Here is a 24,932-nt window from a genome sequence, read left to right on the forward strand (position 1 = left end):
GAAGTAGAACGAATTAAAAATAAAAGCGAAGAAAAAAGAAATATACGGTTGAAAGATTTGCCACAGAGCGAACAAAGAATTTGTGGTTTGAACATCTCAAAATAATTATTGTGTTTTTAACTCCGACAAGCTCCATATACCCTTGAAATAGATACAGAATTTGTATGGTAAAATCGTTTACAGACTTGATTGCTGTTTGTGAAAGTAAATTAGACTCCCGAAAGAGCATTAACAAGTGACCTGTTCAGAGAGACACGAAACATCAAGAATGGGAATTCTTTGAAGATTGTAGGCAACGCTAAGTCTGCCATAGATTTTTTTTATTTAAGTAGCGGTAACCTTGTCAGTAAGGCAGTGATTTTTCAGCTGTGGCGTAATTTTGTCAAAATCCTAGGGGGGGGGGGCAAAGTAGGGCCTGATTTTCTTGAGCTCTTAAAAATGACGCAAGAGTTAAAATGTGAGTTATCGGTTGTTTTTGACAAAATAATACTACGTTTTCTTAGCACCGTTTTCTTGGTTGTTTTCAACAAAATAATACTACATTTTTTCAGGGCCAAAATTGCTTATAATAAGGTTAGTTTATGTTAGGTTAGGTCAAAAAGTGCTTCAATTGGAATTTGCGGTATAAACGATTATTGTATTCGTAAAGAACATAAACAAAGGCATCGAGAGGTATGTTCACTTTATTGGTAAGTCAATTATATAAACTGCCAAAAATACCAAATTAAAGTTGGGAAATCTGAAAAGTCAAATCTTAAAAATAAATTGTTTTTACCAATGCTAAACGCATTGTAGATGCAAACATAGTTTGCATAATTTTCTCATTTGTGTTAAGAAGGGAGAGAATGCTTAATTTTTTTTTTAATTTTTTTGTTAAATTTCATGTCTTACAAAAAATTAAAAATACCCTTGGAAAATAACCATTAAAATCATCAGTTCAAAATACTTATCAAGACTAGGTTTATTTGGAAATAATCCTATCAAAAATGAGCAAGTCTTTATAACTTCGGGTGTTGTCCTGGTTCATGGGCCACCTTTTTGATTAAAATGTTGCTGATAAATTGTGATGTAGTTGTGTGTTCATTCTGCTCTAATGAACCTCGGGGGTCAAAAAGGGGATTAATTAGACCATGCGAGAGCATTTGGCTTTTGAATGACATGATTGATGTATTACTTCATGTCAAGTTTTCTCTATATTTGGCTACAGTGATTTTTGTTTTTATTTTTTTTTTAGAAAGACTGATTTCTTATATCAGTCTCAGGATTGTAAGATGGTGCCACTAAACTTTCACTAGTCTTGCTTAGAGTCTTATTAGGATAGAGTATTGGTGCAAGAGGCTTAAACTTGCAACTAGCATAGTGACAACATCAAAGTGAAGGGAAACAAAAACATTGACTATAAATTGTATTCTCAAACAAAAATAAGGTTGGGTAGTGAATTAAAAAAAAAATGTCTCGACCTAAAAAAGGTGCCGGGACGAACAAGAAAGGGCACAGTGAAAGAAACCCTAGAAATATTGGAAAAGGTGAAACGAGTGATAGCTCTATAGAAAGGAGACCTGAAACCAAAAGGCATCGACCAGAGTCAGCAAGCTCTTCGCATACTGAACTAATAGAGGCTGAAGTTTGGATATAGCCCCACTAATAGTGAAGCTCAAAGAAAATGAACAAGGCCACAAAATCAGCAAAGTTACTGCGTGCCTATGGCTCTCAAGGCCATCATTTGGACTTATTATTTTTTATCGAAGCATGTTTATATATAAATATTTTCAAAATTGTTTACCAACATGTTTTAAAAGTATGTTTGAATTAGGAAGTGATATTCATACACATTCTACGAGACAGTCCGATATAATTCGTCGTCCGCTTGCTATTACCCGTAGATCTCAATTTTCTATTCGACATCTAGGACCCCATGCATGGAATTGTTTACCTACGACTTTGAGAAACATGGATAGTTTTTTTGAATTTCGGCGGGAATTAAAGCTATTTTGCCTTAATATTTATGGTTTTGATAGTTGAGTGGACCTCAAGTGGAGCCAAGATGTTGGTTTTGATTTTGGCGATATTGGTAAAGTGGTTTTGGTTTCTTTTTGTTGTCTCTTTTGAAGTGTAAATCGGTTTCGATTGACATGCAGGGTAATTGATTTTTTCTTCTTCTTTCTTTCTTTTTTCTTTTCTTTTTTTTTCTTCTTTTTCGTATTGTTTTATTTGTATGTGTATTGGGGTTGTAAGCCCAAACAAGCTTTGCTTCGGGCCATTTGCTTGTTTTGTTTTGTTATTTATATTAATAAACCCATCTTTCTCTCTCAAAGGAATTACCAAGTACAGGAAGAAATGAAAATCATGGCAAGAGGAGATATTCTAGTTAAGGTAACGAATAAAATTCATTTTGAAGATTTGAAGGCACTCGACTATATTAACGATTACCTAATTGACGTATCACTGCCAAAAAGCTTAAGCCAATTTAAGAAAGTCGTTACATTGTATGAAAATATCAACCCTGAAGAAATGGACTAAATAGAAATAGAATGGAAAAATAAATACGGCATCTCAAAAATTGAGAAACTTTTAAAAAAGATAGGGGAGGATTTGGTGCCCACTAAATCCTTAGTATTACATTCAAATGTTCCAATACCAGATAGGGTTACTGTTGGACCACTAAGTTTTACTGCTAGGCCATGGACACCCAAACCTAGAAGGTGTACCAACTGTCAATTGTTTGGCCATATAAAAGATGTATGCCGTACCAACACGCAAACTTGCGGAAAATGTGCCTGCAGAGGTCATTCTGCGGAAAATTGTACTGAAAGTCAGATTAAGTGCAGAAATTGTCAAAGCACAGATCACATTAGTGGGGACAAAAATTGCCAAAAGTACAAGGAAATCCTGGAAATCAGTAAAATTGTATCAAAGAACAAAATTCCTTGGAAAGAAGCAAAAATGACTTATGCCGAAAAAACAAAAACAGGACTTGAAAGACAAATGCCTATCGACAGCAACAACCAAACCAATAATTCGTTTTCGGAAAGAGCCCATGTAGAAACAATTGAACCTGTGCAAATTCAGAAAGTATTGAAACTACTTATAGAGACTATAAAAATAGTATCGAAACCAAAAGTAAATGGAAACGAGATGATTAAAGAAATGAAAAGAGCGGCAGAAACAATATTCCCCGGAATTTATCCACTGGCTTTATCCACTGGCACAATTACAAATTCATTCTTTAGATTAGCAATTGCTTGTTTAATCTTCGCATTATAAAATAATGATTTAGTGTTAGTATTTTTTAAGTTAGAATATATTTTATTTCTTATTCTACTAATAATTAAATTCTTCCAACTTTGAAAACTTTCTTTATTTTTATTCTCTTTCTTACACCACTTATCAATAAATAAATCAAAATCATTTTCCAAGCCATCAAGAACACTCGATGGTTTCAGATGATGAGAAAGACGGAAATTAGCCCCTTTATTCATTATAATTTGAAGATCATCTTGCATTATTATTGACAAGTCCCCTGTTATAACATGTTTGTAAGTAGGATTTACAAATGGGCCAAGTTGCTTACAATTACAAACCGGTTTCCAATTTATATCACTATCTAATCTTTTAAGTATTAAATTATAATTAAAAATAATTTGCCCAATAGTTTTTGAAAATTTATAAGTTAAAACTGGACTATCATTATAATTCAAATTACTAGGAAGGGCCTGTTTCACATGCCGCTGATTTAAAATTTCTGGTAAATTAATATCTTCAATCTGCTTACAAGTAAAATTAATAGGTAAATATAATCTGTTATCCTTATTACTGATCTTATCGAACTTTTTCTTTTTTGAAATAAATTTCGTTTTAGTTAGAATGTACTTACTTACTTGTACTTGTTTCAGGACACAAGCTCTTCAGCTCTCCCTGGCGCTATGATCTGGCAGACGGTTGAGTGCCAAGCCGCTCGGTCGTGTGTGTGTGGTGCACATATTTCAAGCCACTGCTTGTCCCATCTTCGGCCGTGTCGTCGGAAACCACCAATCGGCTCTAGGTCCGCCTTGAGTGTGTTAAGCCAGGTCTTGACTTGTCCACCTCGCTTCTTCTTCCAGTGTGCGAGGGGTTTGCAGTATAGCGCCTTTTTAGTGAGGGTATCATCTGACCTCCGACAAACATGGCCAAACCAAGTTAGGCGGCGTTTTTTTATTAGGGCTTCAATGTCATGCTTCTGGTGGCATCGTCTACGAATTTCGACGTTGCTAATTCTGTCTCGGAGGGAGACACCGAGGATTTGTCTCAGGCAGGAGTGGTCGAATACTTTGAGAGCATGAACATCCGCTGCTTTCAGGGGCCATGTCTCGCATCCGTAAAGGAGTACGGAGCGGACGGTTGCTTCAAAGATCTGGATTTTTGTTTTTAGTAGGACGTCTCTTTGTCTCCACAGGTTCTTCCTAAGTTGAGCAAAGACTATCGATGCTGATGATATTCTGCTCTGGACTTCCGTACTGCAGCCGCCGGAAATGTCGATGAGGGATCCCAGGTACTTGAACTGGTCAACGACCTCTAAACGGGAGTTGTCGATAGAGATGCCCCTTGTGAGTACATCCTCAGAATTTGTCAGAATTTTGGTTTTATCCTTACTGATCTTCAGCCCAACCAAATCTGCAGTAGCAGCAACATTACACAGCATGGCTTGCGCATGATCTATATCGTTTTCTAGCAAGGCAATGTCATCCGCGTAGTCAAGGTCTTTGATGGAGAAGTCAGGGCTTACTTCAACGCCTCTGGCAGATTGCATGGCGCGCTTCATGATCCAATCGATAACAAAGTTGAAGAGGATGGGGGACAGGATGCAGCCCTGTCTCACCCCGAAATCGATGTCGAAGAGGGAGGACAGCTCTCCATCAGCTTGTATACAGGCACGAACGTGTTGGTAGTATGCCTGAATAAGGCGTATCAGCTTATCAGGGACGCCGTCCTCTTGCATCGCAGCCCATATGCCATCTCTAACGATCGAGTCAAAGGCCGTTATAAAATCTATGAAGACGGCTATAGTAATCTGATTGTGTTTCATGCGGTGTTCGAGAATTTGCCGGAGTGTAAAGAGCTGATCAATGCAGCCCATTCCTGGCCGAAAGCCCGCCTGGTTTGGGCGTGTGGTCGTGTTTCTGATTGAGCTGAAGCGGTTGAGTAAAATCATGGCAAATATTTTGGCAGCGATGCTTATGAGCGATATCCCCCGGTAATTCTTGCATTCAGCTTTATCCCCTTTTTTATACAGGGGGATGATAATTGAAACTTTCCAATCGTCTGGGAGAACCTCCTGTACCCAAATTTTCTTGAGCAGTTTTTCTAGGTTCTGTGCAAGAAGCCTGGGGCTTGCCTTGTAGATTTCTGCTGGTATGGCGTCAATTCCCGGCGCTTTATGGTTCTTCAGCTTCTTTATTGCTGCCAGGATTTCCTCTTCGTCAGGGGGCTCTATTTTGACTCCTGCGTATTGGTTAATGAGCGTTGATGAAGGAGGTGGGGGAGGTTGGGTCACTTGAAGATTTGGAGCAGGTGATGAAGGGTCGACTTGGGGATTTAGGAGTTTCTGGAAATGGCGCTTCCAACGGTCAACGACTTCGTCACGACTCGTTAGGATGTTACCGTGTTCGTCTCTTACAGAGGCCGAGTTCTTCGACCTCTTCCCAGTGGACTCTTTAAGCAGCTGATACAGTTTCCTAGTATCAGACAGGCTAGCTGCTTTTTGCATCTCCACCGCCATATTCTCCCAGTACTTCCTTCTGTCTTTTCTGCCCGACTGGTGACATAGCTTGCGTAGCTGTTTGAATTCAGCTGAGTGGCGTGATGGTAACAGACTTTTCTTCGTTGCAAGTCGGATGGTCTCTTCGGACATCCACCGTCTTCGCTTTCGCTTCACTCTTCCAAGAGTTTCGAGAGCTACCTCCTGTAGTGTATTTCGGAACTTCTGCCAATCTTCGTTAACCGACGACCCGCTCGAGTTCCCGTCCTCAGGAGACTCATTTGAGTGTTCATGCTCGAGGGCGGTGAAACGATTTGAAAGTTGAACACGGAATTGTTCTACTACTGTCGGGTCCTTAAAACGGGCAACGTCAAATCTTTTTGGGGGTTCCTTCCGTTTACGAGCCACTAGCCTGATCTTCACAGACATTTTGACCAAGGTATGATCCGACCCGCCCTTGGAACCTGTGTCAGGTCCTCTGTAGGCTCTGCAGTTCTGGATCGAGCTTCTCCAACGTGACGACACGAGTAGGTAGTCCAGCTGGGAAGATGTCCTTCCATCTCTGGATCTCCAGGTTATGACGTGTGAGGGCTTGTGTCTGAAAAGGGTGTTTGCTATTACGAGGTTGTTCGCTTGGGCGAATTGGACCAATCTGGTTCCTCGTTCGCATCTTTCGCCGTACCCGTGAATTCCAAGGCTCCTGTCGCCGTTTGCCTGTCTGCTGCCGACGTGTGCGTTGAGGTCGCCACCGATAATGAGGAGGTCACGTTTGGGGGTCTTTTTTACAGCTTCGTTGAGTTCGGCGTAAAACGTATCTATTGCTTGTTCAGAGCTGACCCTTGTGGGTGCGTAGACCGCAAACACTGTAACATTAAACAGTTTGCTTCGGAATCTAGCTTTTGCAAGGCGAGATGATACGGGCTCCCATTCTATTAGAGCTTTTTGTGCTTGGATGTTAAGGAGAAATCCAACCCCTGCACTGCCACTACCATCTTTGGGTCCTGAGTTATAAAAGAAGAAAGAGTTCTCTGAATCTGGTGTTGCTATCTCATGGTTTTCTAGTGTGTCATTTATTCTTGTCTCTGATACACAGAGGATGTCGAGGCCTAGGCGATGTATTTCACCAGCTATGAAAGTCTGGGTCGTCAAACATTTCATCGAACAGACGTTCCAGCACCCTATTGCAAGGGATTGTCTTCGTTTCAACAGGTGTCCAGCTCGCCAATTTTTCGAAGGAGACGCCGGTAAATCATCCAACGCATCGCTTGTCGGGAATGCCGTAGCTTGTTTTAACACTCTTTGATCTGCTTTTTTCATAACGTTTCGTGGGAATATTATTGACCGACAGGTCCCCAGTCCGTCGGCGCCTCCACACTTTAGCCATTCTTTCGCTAGGCATGTAGCTACGGAATGTTGCCACCGCTTCACCACTTTGAGGTAGTGTGGTCGACTTCCCAAGGATACACTAGAGACGGAGATACAGCTTCGGCGACCCAAACCGCACCATAGCCGTGCTAAGAGAGGGCCTCGGCTGTCATCTTGATTCCCATCTAGGTAACCCCAGGCAGAAGCAGGGTTAGACCAGGTTAGAATGCAAATTGTATCACATATTACTTTAAAATTATAATCAAGAGCTGTATTATTCTTAACAATCCAGAAAAGTTTGATTAAATTCCTCTTGGATAAATTATTTAGACATTTTATTACAGAAATCATACCCCTAGATTCAAGTAGCTGGCACAGATCTATAGAAAGCATATGTACATCTAATTCATTTTTTCTATTATTTTTCCTATGTCCTCTCGATCGTTTTTTACGTTTAGTAGGACAAGTAAAAGAAGGATGGTCCATAAAACCATCAATACATTTAACAACAACATGAGACATGACACCATATTTTGCTACACGATCATTTAGCCCAAAAGGATAAGCTGTACCAAGAGTATGGATCCAGAAATCCTCCTGTTTACGCAGTCTATTATTCTTCTCTTCTTTATTTAAATTTTCTAATTCTAAATTTTCTAAAATTGTGACAGTTATATCTGATATGGAACATTTACCATTATTACAATGTTGAACTAGATAGTTATTAGTTTTTTCATTATTAACTGTTGTCTTATGTCCAGAAAATCTTTTATATATATTATTAGTTATTTCCCCCACATATTGTAGGCAGCATTTATTACATTCTAATAGGTAAATTAAATTGGTTGTTCTACAAGTAACATTACCACGTAACTTGCATGCAAAATTTTTATTATACAATGTACTCTTAACAGAAGTCCGTGGGACAAAATGATCTTGGCAAAGAAAACAACGACTCTTACACTTACTAACTTTCAAAAAATTGTTCCGAGTTCCGAGGCTAATATTTGTGTTTTGTTGCATAACAACTTATTGAAAATAAATCCAAAACAAACCAACATCCGAATCAAAATCCAACAATCAAATTCCAAAAACATGCCAAGGTCAATAGGTCAATAAATACATAAACAAAAACATGAAAGAACATGAAATTTGTATAAGTGCCATCTCACCAATAATTAACAATATCAGGTTAAAAACCTGGACCAGGGTAAAGGTCTGTCGGGGAGAAAACTAAAAAAAAAATTTCTCCACCAGCACTGGATCCAACCTGGAATAATATCATGAAAAGAGAAATCACCAATGCAACAGCACAAACACACACAATATATATATATATATATATATATATATATATATATATATATATATATATATATATATATATATATATATATATATATCTATATATATATATATATATATATATCTATATATATATATATATATATATATATATATATATATATATCTATATATATATATCTATATATATATATATATCAAATACCTAACTTAACCTAACCTAACCACCTCTATATATATATATATATATATATATGTATATATATATATATATATATATATATATATATATAGAGGTGGTTAGGTTAGGTTAAGTTAGGTATTTGATATTACCCCCCCCCCTAATGTGTAAATATATAGCCGAAACTTTTGATAAAGCTAATGAAATAAAACAAAATATGATGGAAATATAATACTTTATTAGGAAAATCGTAAAATTACAACATAAAATTATGTACCAAGAACGCAGAAATGTCGTTTGAGAATCGTGTTAAAAGGAGGTCTTCCTTCTGCCTTTACTGCCGCCCGCCATATGTACTCTACTAAGGATGATTGTAAATGATGGCGGGATGTTCCTCGGTGCCGTTTATTACACCACTTTACGGAACCCACATTCTTTCTACTTTTTGGGTAGAGGCACCAGTTTCTGGGTCGACAATATTAATTTTGTGGTTCACTTTCGATTTTCTCAGCAAAACTCTTGAGTTTGTTTTGAATAAGGATCAAGTACCAAATATTTAATTAAAATGTACCTGCATCGTAGTTTGTTTCATGAAAGAACCTGACTTCACTTATTGAGTGTGTTCTGAAAATACACAAGTACCAATGCAAGTATCATATATTAAGGACTATTAAGAGAGGCCTTCAATTCTTGCAGGGCCAATGATGGAAAGGACTAGAAATTTCTGGTTCTTTATTTTATATTATTTAAAGGAGATGTTTAAAATAAACGAGGAATGTACTTTAGTAGATAATAGTAAATAATGTAAATAGGTATGTTCTTAAGGTTATGTAGTATCGTGCTAGTAGTATTGGATGAGAACTAATTAAGAACGAACTCTAGCCCATAGGGGAAAGAGAAAAGATAGGAATTCAAATCAGCCAGTATCTCAGAGAATTGGCAATTTCCCTGGTTAACACCTCAAAATATAGCTCAAAATTCAGACAGAAAAATTAAGACGACAATCAATTATCAGGAAAAATAAAAATCGAATTATCAGTGTACGTGACAGATGCTTTTGTATTGAGCCTGTCCAATTTTACTGCTCGAAGGTAAACGTATATAAAATGCCGATACCAAGTATATGGGAAACTGAAATTTTCTGCTGGGGGGATTTTAAAAGGGGATAATTTTTTGTAGGAAGGAGATTTTCAGGAGGTGATCTTTTTAGGTTACACTGGATAAATTTACCAGAATTTCTATACGAAATTATTCTTATTAGTTTTACTTTCTCTTTGCCGACACAATCTTGCATGGTAAGATTTTTGAGGAAATTGTCCGCGGAAAATTTTCAGCGGGGTTGAACTGTCTGGAGGATCTTTTCATGGGGGGAAATTTTCAGTGGGAAAAACTTTCCATGGGGGAATCCTCCACGGGAATATCTTTCCACTGGGGGGGGGGGGATTTCTGGGGAATATATCGACGGAGAGGGAATTGATAAACGCCCTTTTTCCTAAAGTCACCGGATCAAAATTTTGAGATAACTATTTTTTTGAAAATAGTCGAAACCCAAATAAATATGTCTTTAAGGGCGACTTAATCCCCAAGAGTCCCCGGGGGAAGGGCTTCAATCTATGAACTTAACCCATTGCTTACATATAGTATTGAAGAAAAAGTAACACTCCTCACCAAACTGTTCGTGGTAACAAACTGTAAGTAAGGAGTGACCCGGCTCAATAGTAACCAAAACTCTAAAAAAAGGAATTTTGATACGAATAGTTACATCAAAAGAATCGCATTTTAATGCTGTATCAAGTTTCATCAAGTCTTACCTAACAAAATTACAAACCTGAGAAAATTTGCCTTATTTTGGAAAATAGGGAAACCCCATTAAAAGCTATAGAATCTTAACAAAAATCACACCATCGCATTCAGCGTAGAAGTTTCACTGTAGAAGTTTCAAGCTCCTATCTGCAAAAATGTGGAATTTTGTACTTTTTGTCAGAAGAGAGATCACGGATGCGTGTTTATTTGTTTGTTGTTTTTGTTTCCCAGGGGTGATCGTATCAACCTATTGGTCCTAAAATATCGTGAGAGGGCTCATTCTAACGAAAATTAAAAGTTATAGTGCCCTTTTTAAGTGAACAAGAAATTGGAGGGCACCTAGGCCCCCTCCCACGCACATTTTTCCCTCGAAGTCACCGGATCAAAATTTTGAGATTGCCATTCTGTTCAACTTAGTCAAAACCTAATATTTCTTAAACCTAATATATTTAATAATTTATTATTATATTATTTTTATTATATTATTAATTTATTATTATATATTTATTATTTCCAATTTGACTCTTTCTCTCAACTCTACTTTTTAAAACAGTAAAACACTTTAGCGAAAAGAGCAGGGCGTTGAGGAGGGAACAGCCCCTTTCATATAAGGAGTAATTTCTGTTCGTTTTAAGTTTTAATGTCGCTCCTTACTTTCAGTTAAAAAAAACTTGTTTTTTCTATTTAATTTCTGAACATTTTTGAATTAATGCATGTTTTGATTTTGGCTCTCCGCACATGAATAATTAAAACGAAATTTGCACTTTAATTTATTTTTTGGCTAAATGGCTTTCTCTTAGTTTTGATCGACCGATTTGGATAAAAAGGAGCGGGGGCGTAGGCCTAGTTACCCTCCAATTTTTTGGTTACTTAAAAAGGCAACTAGAACTTTTAATTTTACGAACGTACTCATTTATAAAAAATTACGGAACTTACGAGAATAACTTACGGTACTAACTTCTAAATTCGTATGTTTTTATTACATATATGAGGGGATTCGCCCTCTCATCAATACTTCGCTCTTTACACTAAAGCTTAAATTTTGCTCCAATTCCTTAAGAATGACCCCTGAATCACAAAGGCCATAGAATGAATGGTTGAAATTAATAAAATTACTTTAGCGTAAAGAGCAAGGTATTAGGAGGAGGTGAACCCCTCATATGCGTAATAATTTCATTTCGTTTAATTGCTCGCTTTAAGTTTTAATGCTACTCCTTATTTTCAGTTAAAGAAACTTTTTCATACTTTTTTTTTAACTGCTCTTTAAAAAAATGCTAAAAAATCCTGCACCCCCTTCTTGGAAATTCTCTACCCCCATTAAAAATTCCTCCATGGAAATTTCCCCCCTTCATAACCCCCTCCCCAACCAAAAAAAAATCCCCTGAAAGTGTCTATACACTTCCCAATAACCGTTACTATGTGCAAACACTGGTCAAAGTTTGTAACTTGCAGCCCCTCCCACGGGGATTGTGGGGGAGTAAACCGTTCCCAAAGACATAGTTTTTTTTTTACTATGTTGAACAATTTGGCTTTGTCAGAATTTTGATCTGGTGACTTTGAGAAAACAATGAGCGTGGGAGGGGGCCTAGGTGCCGTCCAATTTTTGGTCACTTGAAAAGGGCACTAGAACTTTTAATTTATGTTAGAATAAGCCCACTCGTGACATTCTAGGACCACTGGGTCGATATGATCACCCCTGAAAAAAAAAACCAACAACAAATAAACACGCATCCATGATCTGTCTTGTGGCAAGAAATACAAAATTCCACATTTTTGTAGATAGGAGCTTGAAATTTGTCCTTGTAGGTTCTCTGATACGCTGAATCTGATGGTGTGATTTTCGTTAATATTCTATGACTTTTAAGGGGTGTTTCCCCCTATTTTCTAAAATTAGGCAAACTTTTTCAGGCTCGTAACTTTTGATGGGTAATCATAAACTTGATGAAACTTATATATTTAAAATCAGCATTAAAATCTAATTCTTTTGATGTAACTATTGGTATCAAAATTTCGTTTTTAGAGTTTCGGTTACTATTGAGCCGGGTCGCTCCTTACTACAGTTTGTTACCACGAACTGTTTGATACAGTTCCTTACCACGAACTGTTTGATAATCAGGTTACAACCACCGATGCTGCATCGAAAATGTCACTAACAGACTGGAAATATCCACAAAGATAACGGGGAAGTCTTTCCAATTATCCCTATTTGGATCTTGTGAAGTGGTGCCAACAAGATTTTTGCACTAGCTGTATACAAGCATCATTAATTGGCGAAAAGTCTGACGTAAAGTCGACTTGTAAAGTGGAATGATTGAACTGGGTGGCTTTTAAAAAGTTTTTTGAGATAGTTCCACTATTGAATCTTTCTTTTTTGAGCGAGGGAGGGATTTTAAAAAATCCCACTCAACCAAAAATTCCAGTTAGAATTTACAAAATCAATTGCATTAATATTTTCAATTATCTGAATTTATAATCAATGTTTATACACAGGAAATTGCGTGACCAAAATTAAGTGACCCAAAAACCTGTTTTTAGCTTTCAAACAATTCGTGGTAGCAAACTGTAAGTAAGGAGTGACGTGGCTCCATAGTAGCAAAAACTCTAAAAAAAAGAATTTTTATATGAATGGATATATCAAAAGAATTGACTTATTATATTGATTCCAAATTGATACAAACTATTAAGTTCAGTTTTACCTATAAAAAGTTACGAGCCAGAAAAATTTGCCTAATTTTCAAAAAAAAACGGAGGAACACCTCCTAAGAGCCTTGAAATCTTTGTGAAAATCACACCATCATGTCCAGTGTATCCGAGAACTCTATTGTAGAAGTTTCAAGCTTCCATCTACAAAAAGAGGAATTTTTAATTTTTGCTAAAAGGATTGTCATGGATGCGTGTTTATTTGTTCTTTTTTCAGGGGTGAACGTATCGAACCAATTGTCCAAGAATATCGAGGAAAGGCTCATTCAAATGAAAATTTGCTAGTGTCCTTTTCAAGTGACCAAAAATATTGGAGGGCAACTGACCCCCCCTCCTACCTCTTTTGTTCTAAAAGTGATCTGATCAAATTCTTTTGATCCAGTTTGCCACGAATTTTCCACGGAGGGGGAATTTCGACCAAATGTTAAAAACGATTAGAAATGTTAAAAACTTTTTCAAATGAAAGTGGGATAAAAAAAAATCAGCCGGCATTTTGCAGAAGAAATTTCCCTGGATAATCTTCAGCTAGAATGGAATTGTCTGGGGGAATTTTCTTGACGGGGGGGGGTATTCTATGTCGGAAGAAATAGCCTATACATGGACTAGCAGCCGGATTTACCAGCATTATTTTAGAAAAGATCCAAAATTAAATTGAAAAAAAAAACAGGTTTCATCAACTGAAAGAGAGAAGCAACATCAAAACTTAAAGCGAACAGAAATTATTACGTAGATTTAGAACCCCCTCATATAAGCCCCTCCCACCCACATTTTTTCCTCAAAGTCACCGGATCAAAATTTTGAGATAGCCTTTCTTTTCAACTTAGTCGAAAACCTAATAACTGTGTCTTTGGGGACAACATCATCCCCCTCAGTCCCTGGGGGAGGGGCTGCAAGTTACAAACTTTTACCATTATTTACATACAGTTATGGCTATTATGAAGTGTGCAGACGTTTTCAAAGGGACTTTTTCGGTTGGGTTGCAGGTGAGTCGGGGGAGGGGGCTACACGGTAGGATCTTTCCATGAAGGAATTTATCATGAGGGAGGAGAATTTCCATGAACGGGGCGCAAGATTTTCTAGCATTATAAAAAAAAAAACAATGAGAAAATGAATTAAAAAAATTTTCAACTGGAAGTAATGAGCAGCATTAAAACTTGAAACGAATAGAAAAATTACGGATATAAGGGGGTTTGTCTCCTCCACAATACCTTGCTTTTTACGCTAAAGTATTTTTAGTAATTTCAACTATTTATTCTACAGCCATTATGATTCAGGGGTCATTCTTAAGGAATCGGGACAAAATTCAAGCTCTAGTGTAAAGAGTGAGGTATTGACTAGGGGTTGATCCTTGTCATTTACTTAATAAAAATTCAAAATATAGAAGTGCATTACAAGAGTTAATTGGTAAATTACGTACCTAATTAAACCACTCCAAATTAAACCACTCCAAGGGGTGGCAAACCTCTTTTGACGACAAGTTTACATATAAATTATCCAGCTGTACGATCGGATCGAGAACTCTGTAACATTGTTTCAGTACGTTGTTAAGGGACCATACCGGAACACTCAGAAGAAACTTCGTATAACGAAAAAATAGCTTTCCAATCTGCTTCTTATCACTTTCATTCAAAATAACTGTGAACCACAGCTTAGATACCATTATATTGGTATCCAAGCTGTGCTGTGAACGGAGCTAAGTAGAAAACACGGGGAAGAAAAACAGCATTGTACATTTTCACGAGGAGCTTTTTTGTCCTATTTGTGTGCGACAGCCCTAAAGAAGCATAAGCAGCCCAGATTTTCTTTTTCAGTTTTAAGCACCAATAACTTTCTTGTTGAAGATATTAAATCTCCAATAGGTATATCTAGGTAAATAAGCTCTTGAGACGGGGCAACGGAGGCTCCACCAAGATTCACTGAAGTTCAAGGCAGCTCAGACGGGCAATTAAACAAAAAAACTTTGGATTTCCCAGCGTTAAGATTCAAACCAATCTTTCTAAATTCACTCGAAATCACATTAAAACTTTCCTCTAGACTAGACATTGACCACCTCAAGTTTGGCAAGTCATCTGCATAACATAATACTGACGCTTTATTCGCTTTTACAACACACGAAATCGGTAGGCTATCCTGCTCTGGCAGTAGCATTATTATACACCATCGGTGACGTAATTGCGCCCTACCTATAAACACAGGAATATCAACTGGGACGACTGAAGTGTCTTATTGGCAACCATAAACACAATACCTTTGATTTATTTTAAAGTGACATTTAGTTTTAAAGCATAAGGTGCCATTTGCATAATTGGGGGGGGGGGGTTGACATGCCAAATACCTCTAAGGACACAGTTGATGGACTGTTCTACCATGCTGAACAAAATGACTGTCTAAAATTTTTGACGAGTCTCGTTTGGAAAATGAATAGGCTTGAGAGAAAGGGTGCTTTGCCCTCCATCCCCTGTTACTCTTAAAAAGGGCACCAGACACTCGCGCTATAATTAGAGCGCAAGGGGGAGGACTTTCCCTTTCATATATACATTAGAAACATTTTAAACAAGTAAAAACAAAGTGAAGGATGTGGGTGGGGCTTGTTACTCTCCAGTCACTTTTGACTAATAAAAAGGGTCCTTTCAATTTCCAATCGAACGAGCCTTTTCCGAAGTCTCGTTCGGAAAAGGACCAGAATTGAAAGGACCAGAATTGAAAGGACCAGAAAGGCACTGGTCCTTTCAATCTCTAATCGAATGAGTTGTTTTTGAAGGTTCTGCGACAACAAATGGCCATCTTAAAATTTGTATCACATGCATTTCGGGAAAACCTGAGGTGTGGGGGGGGGAATGTTATCCATCCTCCGATCATTCTTAATCTAAAAAGGGCACCAGAAGTTCTGATTACCCATCCAATGAGCCCCCTCCAAAGTTAATATAATCATCCTTTCTTTATATACTTTATATTCCCCCAGAGAATATCTCAAAACCCTTGCCCTGAGGGCTTTGGGGTGGGATATCATTCTCAAAGACATAACATTCAGACCTTTCACGTTAAATGAATTTGCTTGGAGAAATGATGGGCTTAGGAGGGGATTTAGTTGCCCTCCAATCATTCTCGACAATTCAAAAGGGCACTGGTTCTTTTAGTTTCCAATCGAATGAGCTGTTTTCGAAGTTTCTACGACTACAAATAGCCATTTCAAATTTCTATCAGATGTATTTTGGGAAAATACAAGGTTTGGGGGGTATCCATCCATCGAGCGCTCTCGAGTCTTAACAAATACACCAGAACTTTTGATTACAAATCCAATGAGCCCCCTTTAAAATCTATACGATCATCCTTTTTATAAGTGCCTTATATATCCCAAGGGTATAACTTACAACCCTCCGGGAGGATGTCATCCTCAAAGACATAATTTCTGGACCTTTTAATTACGTTGAACAAAATGGCTATCTCGAAATTGGGATTGGATGTGTTTGGAGAAATGGTGGACGTGGTAGGGGGTTTCGCTGCTCTCCAATCACTTTTGACCAGAAAATGGGCACTAGTTTTTTTCATATGAGCTCTTTTCAAAATTTCCAAGACAAAAAATGACCATTTGAAAATTTCCGTTAAATCCATTTTGAAAAAGACGAGGTGTGAGGGGGATCCACCCTCCGATCACCCTGAATCTTAAAATAGCACTGGAACTTCGGATTATTAATCCAATCAGCCCCCTCCGAAGTTTATATGATCACCCTTTCTATATGCTCCCAGCCTATAACTTACATCATCAAATAAATAATTCCGGACCTTTCAACTACTTTGTACAAGATGGCTATCTCAAAATTTTGATTTGATTTGTTTGGGGAAATGGTGGTGAAATGGGAATGAAATTTGATGTTTGGAATGATGTCGTGTCTCAGAGCTCTTATTTTAAATCCTGACCAGATCTGATGACATTGGGGGGAGTTGGAGGGGGGAAACCTAAAATCTTGGAAAACGCTTTGAGTGGAGGGATCGGGATGAAACTTGGTGGGAAAAATAAGCAGAAGACCTAGATACGTTATTGACATAACTGAAACCGATCTGCTATGTTTGGGGGAGTAGGGGGGGGGGTTAATTATGAAAAATTAGAGAAAATACGGTATTTTTAACATACGAACGGGTGATCGGATCTCAATGAAATTTTATATTTAGAAGGATATCGATTCTCAGAGCTCTTACTTTAACTCCCGACCGGATCTGGTGACATTGGGCGGAGGGGCGGAGTTGGGAGGGGGGAACCTAAAACTTGGAAAACACTTAGAGTGGAGGGATCGGGATGAAACTTGATAGGAAAAATAAGCACAAGTCCTAGATACATGATTGACATAACCGGAACGGATCCGCTCTCTTTGGTTTAGTTGGGGGGGGGGGTTAATTCTGAAAAATTAGAAAAATGCGGTATTTATAACTTACGAACAGGTGATCGGATCTCAATGAAATTTGATATTTAGAAGGATATCGTGTCTCAAAGCTCTTATTTTAAATCCTGACCGGATCTGGTGACATTGGGGGGAGTTTGGGGTGGGGGAACCTTAAATCATAGAAAACGCTTATATTGGAGGGATCGGGATGAAACTTGGTGGGAAAAATAAGCAGAAGTCTTAGATACGTGATTTACATTATTGGAATGGATCCCCTCTATTGGGGGAGGGGTTAATTCTAAAAAATTAGAAAAAATGACGTGTTTTTAACTTACAAAGGAGTGATCGGATCTTCATGAAACTTCATATTAAGAAGGGCCTCGTAACTCAGATCTCTTATTTTAAATCTCAACCGGATACAGCGTAATTAGGGGGGGGGGCATTTGGAGGACCGGAAATCTTAGAAAATACTTAAAGCGGAGAGATCAGGATGAAACTGGATGGGAAGAATAAAAACGTGTCTAAGATATGTGAATGACATAACTGGACCGGATCTGCTCTCTTTGGTGGAGTTTGGGGGGGGGGGTAATTTTGAAAATTGAGGTATTTGTAACTTACGAAAGGGTGACCACATCTTCATGAAATTTGATATTTAGAAGGATCTTGTGCTTTAAAGCTCTAATTTTTAATTCTGACCAGATCCCGAGACATTGGGGGGAGTTGGAGGGGGAAACCAGAATTCTTGGAAAACTGGAAAATTGGGGTATTTTTGTCTTACGAAAAGGTGATAGGATCTTAATGAAATTTTATATTTAGAAGGAATTCATGTCTCAGAGCTCTTATTTCAAATTCCGACCAGATCTTTGACATTGCTGGGAGTTGGAGGGGGAAATCCTGGGAAACACTTGGAGTGGAGGAATCGGGATGAAGCTTGGTGGATAGAATAAGCAAATGTCCTTGATGTGTGATTGACGGAACCGTACTGGATTCGCTCTCTTTGGGGGAGTTGGGGGCAGGGGTTCAGTGATTTGGCGAGTCAGGTGCTTCTGGACGTGCTAGAAAGGTGAAAATCGGTAGGCGTGTCAGGGACTTCCACAAATTGACTTAATAAAGTCGTTTTCCCAGATTCAACCATCTGGGGGGCTAAAGGGAGAGGAAAAATTAGAAAAAATTAGGTATTTATAACTTACGAGTGGGTGATCCAATGTTAATGAATTTTGATATTTAGAAGGACATCGTGACTCAGAGCTCTTATTTCAAATCCTGACCGGCATTAAGCCTCTGATTTTCCTCTGATTTAATTTAATTCTGAAAAGGTTTGGCTGTGAGCCGTTTTGGACTGATATTGGTTGACCCGTTTGTTGTTATAGCAACCTCACATCTAGTTTTATTTGTTTTTATGTGCGACAAGCGGAACCTTTCTTCGTTTTGGCTATAGTATATAAATAAATAACTCCACTATTTTGTCAGATACTACAAATACTACTGCTAACAACTCCAAGACAACAATTGGACCCCAAACGAATTTTGATATTTAGAAGGACATCGTGACTCAGAGCTTTTATTTTAAATCCTGACCGGCATTAAGCCTCTTATTTTTCTTTTAAATCAATCTATTGATTCATAGAATTTTGTTAGAGCTCATACCATATGATCTCTTGGCTCTTAGCTCTTCTTGCCTTGTCACAAGTGCCATATGAGCTCTTAGCTCTTGTTCTTCCGTGCAACCGCCAAGGTTTCTTAAAGTCTTTAAAAAAGGCAAAAAGTTTTTTATTCCAGTCGAAATCCCTATATGGTTGATTGCTACCATTCCACTTAGAGGTTTGGTGTCTGTTTACTTGTAAGAAAGCATGAAGCTTACGTTAGCAAGCTTCATCTAAGCTTCAAAACCTCTGCGCCTCTAGACTAATTTATTCTAATAAAGAAATGAAGGCACATCTTTTTACATAAACCATATAAAATTACTTTCTTTTCCAACCGGTTAGAATTGTCACAAAAGAATTCAAGTCTAAACCAAGAGTAACAAGAGGATTTTTGTCATAGAAGAAAGTAAAATAAGTAATAGAGGTAATATATTAATTAATAATAATAGAGGTAAAGTAAAATAATGTAATAGAGGCTGGCCAAACACTTCTGAACTGTCAGGAGTATAATTGGTGGTGCAACAATATACCTTTAGCCATAATCTAATTATGGCTACTTATTTTTACGTTATCTGTTTCTTCTTTTTTTGCCATTTGTTTCTTGTTTTTTATGCAGGTTGAAACTTACACCTTTGCGATAAGGGGCAAAGTTTCTCCAAAATTATTTTTTATTTGTTATTGATTAGTAAAGACAGTTTTGAAATATAAACCTTTACGTGGCTGAAATATATTGTTATAGTTCTAACTTATAATGATTTTTATTGAAAAAGAGGGCTCGATCCTGGGTCTCCAAAAAGGTTTAGGGTATTAAAGTAACGCTTAAAGGAAATGTTGAGTGGCATGTCAAATCAAACAGCTCGTGGTAACAAACTGTAGTAAGGAGCGACCCGGCTCAATAGTAACCAAAACTCTAAAAAATAGAATTTTGATGCCAATAGTTACATCAAAAGAATTGCGTTTAAATGTTAATTTTAGATATATAAGCTTCATCAAGATTAATCTTACCCGTCAAAAGTTACGACTGAGAAAATTTCCATGGAGAAACCTCTCATGGGAGAAGAGAATTTCAATGGAGGGGGCGCAGGATTTTCTAGCATCATTTAAAAAAACATGAAAAAATAAATATGAAAAGTGTTTTCTACTGGAAGTGAGGAGCAGCATTAAAACTTAAAACGAACAGAAATTATTACGCGGGGTTTACCTCCTCGTAATACCTCGCTCTTCACGCTAAAGTATTTTTAGTAATTTCAACTATTTATTCCACGGCCTTTGTGATTCAGGGGTCATTCTTAAGGAATTGGGACAAAATTTAAGCTTTAGTGTAAAGAGCGAGGTATTGACGAGGGGTGAGCCTCCTCATATACGTAATAAAAACATACGAATATAGAAGTTCGCTACGTAAGTTAATTCGTAAGCTACGTATATTTTTTACTTATGAAAACGTTCGTAAAAAATTAAAAGTTTTAGTTGCCTTTTTAAGTAATCAAAAAATTGGAGGGCAACTAGGCCTCCTCTCTTGCTCTCAAAAGAGGCACTTGCTCTTTCTCAAAATCTTCCGATTAATACTATGAAAAAGCCATTTAGCCCAACAAAATTAATATGTAAGTTTCGTTTTAATTATTTATGCGCGGAGAGCCAAGATAAAAAAAAATACATTAATTCAAAAACGTCCAGAAATTAAACAAAAAAAACAAGTTTTTTTGAATGAAATCAAGGAGCGACATTAAAACTTAAAACGAACAGAAATTACTCCGTATATGAAATGGGCTATTCCTCCTCAACGCCCCGCTCTTTACGTTAAAGTTTTTTACTGTTTTAAGAAGTAGAGTTAAGAGGAAGAGTCAATCTTTTTCCCGAAATACATCGAATAAAAAAAAATTAGACAGTGATTTTATACATACTAGTTCAAAGATCATTTCACAAGTTTTTAAGGTTGATACAAACCACCAGAGCCTGGGGGCGAAGGTTGTAATTTATGCCACGGGGCATGTAAGGTTTTTATGGAAGGGATGGTTCTTTAACTAAGAGGCTCATTTAGTTGAAAATTAGAACTTCTAGTTCTTTTTTAAGTGTCGAAAGTGGTTGAGGGCATTTAGTCCCCCATTCCCGACAACCCCTCTTTTCACTAAACGCATATGATTGAAATTATGAGATAGCGACTTTGTTCAAAATAATCCAAAGACCATATAATAATGCCTCTAGGATTGACAAACCCCCCTCCTCAGTGCCCTAAGGATAGGGTTGTAAGTTGTACCATAAGGGCATATAATATTTTATGGAAGGAGTGGTCGTATAAACTTCAGATTGGGCTCATTTGATTTGGAATTGGAAGTAATAGTAGCCCTAATAAGAGTCAAAGTGATTTGAGAGCAACCAGCCCCCCTCCCCTAGATCATCATTTCCCTTAACACTTCCAATCCAAATTTTGAGATAATAGCTTTGGAGATTATGGTGCCCTTATTAAGAGTCAAAGTGATTTTAGAGCAACTAGCCTCCCCCCCCCCTGCTCCACGATCATCATTTCTCCCAACACCTCCAATCAAAATTTGGAGATAACAATTTTGTTCGTCGTAGTTGAAGGGTCCGAAAATTATGTCTGTGAGGAAGACTCTCCCCCTAAAACTCTCAGGGCAAGGGTTATAAGTTATACCCTGGGACCATATAAGGTTCTTATAGAAAGGGTGGTCGTATATGCTTTGGACGTGAATAATTGTAGTTCTAGTTCTAGTTGAGAAGTTCTGGTGCCCTTTTTCAAGTCACCTTGAGTCAAGGTGATCAGAGCGCAGCTACCCTAGCCCCCTTCCCCCACACACACAAGCACGTCGTTATCCTCAGTTGCGTCCAACACATATTTAGAGACAGGACTTGTATTTAAATTAGTCCAAAGATCATATAACAATTTTTGAGGCTGATACAAACCACCAGAGCCTAAAAACGAGGGTTGTAAGTTATGCCCCGGGGTTTTTATAGAAAGGATGACTCTATAAACCTTAGAGGTGGTTCATTTGGTTAAAATTGGAAGCTCTAGTTCCCTTTTAAGGGTCAATAGTGATAAAGGTCAACTAACTACCCCCCCCCACCCAAATACCCTTTTTTTCATCAAATGTATATTATTGACATTGTGCGATGATAATTTTAATTAAAATAACGTATAACAATGCCTCCTATGTTGGAACTTCCCCCAGAGGCCTGGCGCAAGCGCTTCAAGTTATTCCTTGGGGGGCATATAAGGTACTAATGGAATTGGTCGTCGTATTTAACTCAGATGGATCTCATTTGATTTTAAATTGGAAGTTTTAGTTTTCTTTTTTAAGAGACAAAGTGATTTGAGACCCCCCTCCCCTACGCCCATCATTTTCCGTAACAGACATCCAAACAAAGTTTTGAGACATCATTTTTTTTCAGTATTGTTGAAGAGCTCAGTCATTATGTAATTGAGGATTTCAACCCTCCCCCCTGAGGCCTCAGGGCAAGGGCTAAATGTTATGTAATTTGTTAATTGTTTAGATACAGTATATGTTATTGAGAAGAGGTATGCATGTTTGACTTCTACTTTCCCAAAATACTAAGGGCATCAAGATGAGTTTTTCAGGAAATGCTTAAGGGGAGTTTTGAACTGCATCATAACACGTTATGTGTATATGGAGTGACTGAGTATATTAATTTGGAATTTTCAGGAAATAATAAGGAAGATGATTAATTGACCAAAAAGGCAATATTTGCACGCTACTACTACAGCTACTTCTGCTTCATCAGCTACCAAAAGTAGGCTACTATTTCTACTACCACTACTATCACTAAAGCTAATATTTCTGTACCGAGTACTACTAAGGGTGAAGATTTTGAAAACAATACCTGATAAAACGTAGAGGGGAAATTTGAACTAAATCAAAACATGCTATGGGTGTACAGATTACTGATACGGGCGTATCAGCAATATTTTTGGAACGGCTTATCATAACAAGAGGAAACTTCAGGGGCATTATGAGTGGGATGATCAGTTGACCAAAAGGCAAAATATAACTGTTACTACTGTTATTAATACTGCTGTTACTACCATTCAATTGACAAAAAATCAATATATGTTTAAAGGGCGTTAAAAGGGTGTCAGAAGCGTACATCAGAAATATTTTTGGAACAGCTTAATATGTCAAGGTAAAACTTCCAGTGCATCATGAAAGCGATGTTCAACTGACCAAAAGGCAATATGTACAGGCTAGTACCGCTAATAATACTGCTGTTACTACTGCTATTACTACTGCTAATACAACACTAACACTGTAACTACTCTTACGACCACCGAAAGTATTATGATAATAGTACTATTAAGGCTAAGTCTATGAAGGTAAAATTTGAGAGAACTTTAGTGGAAAATTCGAACTAACAAAAGACACTATGTGCATTTCGATTGTCAAAATAGCGTATCTTCAGAATTGGTTTGTGTATTAAGTTGAAACTCTCAGAGAATACTTAAAGGGGATGATCAATTGACTAATAGGCAATATGTACACACTACTACTAATACTACTGCTGCTGCAACATTTACTAGTTCTACTATTACCATTACTATTGCTTCAGACCATTTAAACTAGACCATTTAAACTTAAACCGCGCGCGTAAGTCGTTACGTGCCATGTTAGTTACGCGCCATGGTTAAGGGCACTAAGATGAAAATTTCAAAAAAGTATATGACTATAAAAGAGCAAATCGACAAAAAAAAGAGCAAATCGACAAAGAGCAAATCGGTTAAAAAAGAGCAAATCGACAATATCATAGCAATGGCTAATTGTATTAAGCTGAGCAGTTATACTACTGCAATGACTACTGTTACAGCTATATCTAAGGGTATGAAGGTAAAATTTTCAGAGAATATTTCTTAAAATTTCTGTTTCGCAAATGACATCCTGCCATACGTATAGAGGTTGTCAAAAAGGCATATGAGCAATATCTTAGGAACAGTTTTGCATATGAAATTAAAACTTGCAATGCTTGTTGTGGGGTATGTTGAACTAAAAACATCCTAATCCTAAGATTACTACTACTGCTACTTTTATTATTGTTGCTACTGCTACTACTGATACTAAGATGGAAATTCAAAGTTCTAGTACTCTTTTTAGGAGTCAAAAGTGAATTTAATTGCTCTTGTTATCACAGCTTGAGAAGGGTAAACTTGTCTTTCAACTTTCAACTACTACAATTCGACTGAAAAAAAATTTGTCTGCAATTCTGCAACTGATATATTATCAAAACTAAAACCGAATGAAATGTATTTTATTGTGATCTGTGTTGAAGGTTCGATATTTTAGAAAAATAGGGCGGATAGAATAATCAACTTTTCTACTGTGTGTCACTAAAGGGGTTTGCAATTCACAAGGAGCATATACTGAGCACTTTCAAAGGAAACTGGCCCGGTTTTCTTAATGGCAGGTTTGGAGGGAAAGAAAGAAGGGCGAAAAAGAAGGGAAAGAAAAGCTGGAATTTACCATTCGAATTTTAATTAAATACCGGCATTTCAAAATATTACACATTGCCGTCACAAATGCATCTCATCCTCTCTCCTTTACTGAGCCTAGATAAAGCCCTAGATTCAATACAGAAGTTTTCTAATTTAAAAAAAAAAAAATTTAATTGTCTTTTTCTGGCATATGACGAAGTTTCCCCGAATACTTTGCTGCTTATGGAGTTTCGTTAATATTAGGGTCGGTCAATTTCGCGGGAATCGTCTATCGAAGCCTATCTGTAACTATTAGGGACAAGAAGTCACGTTTTCCACCAAAATATTCGTCTATTTCTGTATTAAACAAGAGCTAAGAGCTCATATG

The sequence above is a fragment of the Artemia franciscana genome, unplaced genomic scaffold (assembly GCF_032884065.1).
Source record: "Artemia franciscana unplaced genomic scaffold, ASM3288406v1 PGA_scaffold_27, whole genome shotgun sequence".
NCBI classification, from domain to species: Eukaryota; Metazoa; Arthropoda; class Branchiopoda; order Anostraca; family Artemiidae; genus Artemia; species Artemia franciscana.